Source organism: Carlito syrichta, unplaced genomic scaffold (assembly GCF_000164805.1).
Source record: "Carlito syrichta isolate Samal-C Ts95f unplaced genomic scaffold, Tarsius_syrichta-2.0.1 Scaffold302529, whole genome shotgun sequence".
NCBI classification, from domain to species: domain Eukaryota; kingdom Metazoa; phylum Chordata; class Mammalia; order Primates; family Tarsiidae; genus Carlito; species Carlito syrichta.
The window spans coordinates 85,023-89,898 of NW_007246625.1; positions in this window are offsets into that span (position 1 = coordinate 85,023).

Sequence of the window (4,876 nt, forward strand, 5' to 3'; positions counted from 1 at the left end):
AATAAAAATAAAAATAAAAAAAACCTAAAAATAAATAAATAAAAGAGATACAGAGAGAGAAATGTCCAGGACTTCACTGGGAGGTCATGCAGCATATGGGATATGTTCTGTATTAGTCTTTAGAAGCAGAAAAACTCTGAAACCCATTTGATTTCCCAGGTGTTACAGAAAAGACTTTGGACTTCTATAATAATCCTCATTTTACATATGAGAAAGCTGTCATATACCTGAGTTACATTGCTCCTGACCACACAGCACGATAGACCCAGGCAGCCTGGCTTCTGAGTCCGACCACTGCAGGACACATCCTCTCTTTAGGTTTTTGATGCACTGAAATGGGGTCCTGGCCTGGCACAGAGGTAAGGACGTACCAGGATATGGGAAGAGCTAGCACTGCTCAGAACTTGCTCTGAGCCTGGTCCTGTGTGGGCCCTGTTGTCCTCAACTGCCAGCTGCACTCAGCTTGTGAGCATTGCTGGCCCCATCTCACAGGTGGAGGAAAGTGAGGGTCAGAAAGGGGTGTCCACTTGACCATGGTCCTGCAGCAAGAGGGTGGCAGAGCTGGGAATGGGGTCCAGGTCTGGAGTCCCCAGAGCCCTGCCCTTCCTACTTTTCTGGGAACCAGAAGATGAGGCACAGGCTGGGTCAGGTGGGGCTGAGGAAATGCACCCTGAAAAAAGCAAGTCAGGTCAAGAGCCCCAGCCCCAAGCTGTCAGGCAGCACAACTACTGTCCTCAGGGTGACGGCCCTCCCCACTCTCCCCCACCTGGCATCTTCAGTCTCACCCCCAGAGTCCCTCTCTGTCTTTGTACCCAGCTTGTTCCAAAAAGCCTGCCCTGGATTCATCTGAGCCAAGTTTCTATCTTCTTGATAATTGAGCCCTCTGATTATGCCCTGCTTTTTAATTTTAATTTTATTTTAGTCATGGTTTCAATCTGTTGCCCAGGCTAGAGTGCAGTGGCATGGCTCACCATAACCTTGACCTCCTGGGCTCAGGCGATCCTTCCACCCTAGTCTCCTGAGTAGCTGAGACGACCGGAAATGCCATCAGACCTGGCTAATTTTTCTAATGTTTTTGTAGAGATAAGGTCTCACTATGCTGCCCAGCTGGTCTTGACCTTCCCGCCTCAAGCAGCCCTCCTGCCTCGACCTCTCAAAGTGCTGGGATTACAGACATGAGCCACTGCACCTGGCTGAAAGTGCTTTTTAAGTCATTTTAATCCCATGGTCCCACCTTTCCAGAGATATGGGGATTCTCTTTTTGGCAGACCAAGTGGTGCTGAGGGACTGAGCACAAGCTCTGGAGCCAGACTAAACTAGGGTTCAAATCTTGACTGGGACAAGTATTAGCTGTGTGACTCAGGAAGATCACTTCTCTAGCTCTCAGTTTCTCAGCTGCAACATGAAAATAATAATAGCATCCCCCTCAGAGGGTTGTTGTGAAGATTAGAGGAGAAAGTCAGATGCTCAGCACAGGCCTCTACCCATGGTAGCTGCTGCTATAATCCATTCTTAGCTGCCTGGGACATTTTTGACACTCAGTAGGTTCTGATCATTCCTTTCCCTACTACAAGGGATGCTCAATTTTATAAGAAAGAGAAAAAAGCCCCTGAGCCTAGCCTCCAGGTGCCAGCACATGGCCCCTGCCACTTCTCCTTGTCTTCTTTGTATTTGTACTGAGCACACATGGCTCCCTGTCCCATCTCAGGGTTTCTTACCTCCATGCCCCTGCCTGTACCATTCATGACACCTGGCACACAGTCCTTCTCCATGCCCCCATTTATGCATGTCTAAATTCTTCTTTTTTTTAAGTCAGGGTCTCACTCTGTTGCCCAGGCTGGAGTGCAGTGGCATGATCACTGCAGCCTCCAACTCCTGGGTTCAAGTGATCCTCCTACGTCAGTCTCCCAAGTAGTTGGAATTACAGGCACATGTTACCATAATCAGCTAATTTTTTTTTTATTATTTTGGAGACAAGGTCTTGCTGTGTTGCCCAGGCTGGTCTCAAAACCCTGGGATCAGGCAATCCTCTGGCCTCCACCTACCAAAGTGCTGGGATTACAGGCATGAGCCATCGCTCCCGGCCATGCATGTGTAAATACCACAGTTCCTTCAGTATTTACTCATAATTTATTTTAAAATGCTTATTGAATGTCTACTTTGTGTCCAAAGCAGGTACTTTCATGAAAGTTAATCCTCATGATGACCTTGCACAGAAAAAGGAGTGTTGTCTATATTTTATAGAGGAAGAAACTGGGTTCAGAGAGGCTGGTCTCAAGTCACTTGCCTGAGATGACCCAGCTGGCAAGTGGCAGAGCTGGGATTTAGCACAGATCGATCAGCCTACAGAGCCCAGCTCTTTCCCTGCTATCCTGCATGGGGTCAGAATACAGGCTTATAAGGGGAAAGCAGCCCTCTATGCCTGGGCAAGAGAGAGGGGAGCAGGGAAAAGAGAGGTTGGTAGGGTGGGTGGAGACCAGAAGGCACAGGCCCATTCTGTCAGGAGGACCTGGAGAGATCATGACTCCCATGTTTGAACCCTGTTTGAAGACAGGGGCCTGGCTAAGAAGACCCCCATCTACTTGAAGAGTCCGTGGGAGCCCTCTTGAACCCTTCCCACCACCAACACCAGGCCTCCTCTTCAAGGCCTGTGGGAGAAAAGGTCTGGGATAAAAGGGAAGGCTGCTTCCCTGCTGCCCTTGACTGGGAGGGTGAGATGGATGGCCCAGGACAGGCCACTTCAGGAAGGCTCTGAAGAGTTCAGAAACCAACGCTATCCCCAGCCTCCTCCTTCCTGGGGCCACAGCTCTAAGTGGGGCAGCCCTGGAGTCTCAGATCTACCAACCCCAGATGGAGGTCAGATCTACCAACCCCAGATGATGCAACACGCACATCAGAGAGCAAAGGAGCAGATGTGGCCTGGGACAATGGACAGGGAGGCAGGGGGAGAGAAGGGAGAGGAAGAGACACAGAGACACACAGGGAGACAGAAAAAGGGAGAGAAGGAGGGAAAAATACAGAGATGCAGACAGAAAGAAGAGCCTGGGAAGCTGAATAAAAGTGGAAGGCAGGGGCATGGACAGCAAAGGACCGGGGAAGGAGGACCTTCATGACTGCATGCAATAGGACAGAATATGAAGGAATGGTCCCCAGGGGCAGCCTGGGGAGGAACAGGGAAGCAGCCTCCAGCCTCCACCAGGAGACTCCAGCTTCGCTGCTTGCGATTCTTTGCCTGACCTTCCCCTCTCCAGTCCTCAATAGTCCCATCAGTTGGATGGGAGCCCCCTCCCTCAATTCAGATCCCTGAATCTCTTCAACTCCAATCTGGAGAGCTGAGGGCAGTGACAGAAAGGAGCCTGAGGTGGGGCTGGGGCTGCCCAGATGCATCTCATTTGTGCCCATGGCTGTCTATGGTCCTGTCCACTTCAGGGTTTCATTATGCCCCTAATGATGACACGGGCCCAGGTCCCTGACTATTTGTGCATCCACATGTCCCTCTCTAACCCTACACTGTCTGTGTTATATCTAGGTTTACATTTGAAGCTTTTCTAACAAAGCTGCCCAAAGGCAGTGAGGAATGGGCTGGGCAGCGCCCTATCCTGGCTCTGATGCTGCCCATGGCAACATGTGAGGGGCATGGCTGTTATCCCTGGGTACCTTTCCCCTCACCCTCCTTCCAGCCTCTTGCCTGCTGTTGAATCTGAGCCTGAACCATAAACTGTGACTGCCGCCAGGAGCACCCGGAGGACAGACCAGGGTGAGAGGCTAGAGGCTGCCTTCTGGGAGGGGAAGCTGCAGGAATCGAGACCAGCCCTAGGAAAGGCGACTTAGCAGGGCATGGTCACTCGCCGCTGACCTCAGGGAGTCGAGCTGGGCTGTGGGGCCCAGAGCACAGGGTCAGGGCTGGGGAAGGTTGCTTCAGGAATCACAGAAAGCATCTCTCACCCAGGAGCTGTGTGAGCCAGAAGAGGGTCCCTCCAGGGAGGGAGTTCCTCAATCCTGGGGGAGAACAAGCAGTGATTGCCATTCCATGGAAGCAAGAATGTGGTGGAAGGATGGGCTAGGGGCCCTCTGACACCCCGTTCTGAGACTAGCCTGGCCCTCCACCCAAAAAGGAATGAGAGAAATCAAGAAAATAATACTGGGAACAACTACCCCAGGTGCCAAACTTTCCTATCTGCTTTGGGCTGGCTTTAGACTTTTGCTGGTTGCTCTCATAGCCACAGCTCAAGTCCTCCAGAGGGCATAATGATGGTGATTATGGATAGTAGTAATAACAACAGCAGCATTCACAGGGTCTGAGCTAAGACACAGCAGGAGTGCACCGTTACAGCCCCACTGGGGACAAGATTGAAACAGTCCATACTGGTTGTTAACCAGCCACTTCCCCAAGCTTCTTGAGTACCCCCCACCCCTGCCAACCCTGCTGCCAGGGCCTTGATTCCACATTCCATTCTCTGCCCAGGGAGAGAGCCTGCTCCACTCTGAGTATCCCTGCATCTCAGTTCACCTGTAGGAACATCGTTCCGAATGGGGTGCCCTGCCTCGACCATAGGGGCTGCCCACTGTGAGTGCCCCCTCTGCCAAGGCCCCTCTCCCAAAGCCTGAGCAATCAAGGGAACGGCCTCCCTGGGCTGGTGCAGTGCCCGCCTCCTCCCAGCCCCTCTCCTCGGCTGCAAACCCAGCTCATTTGCATGTGGATCGTGCCTGCCACCATGGGTGCTGGGGTCAATTGAAACTCAAGAAAAGAGAAGAAATTTATGCAAAACTGTTGATTGCATTTGTATGTAATGAAATCATCCAATATTCATCTGACTATAGAATCTAATCTGAGAAGAGAACTGAAGGACATGAGTGTCACTGCAAAACCGTAATG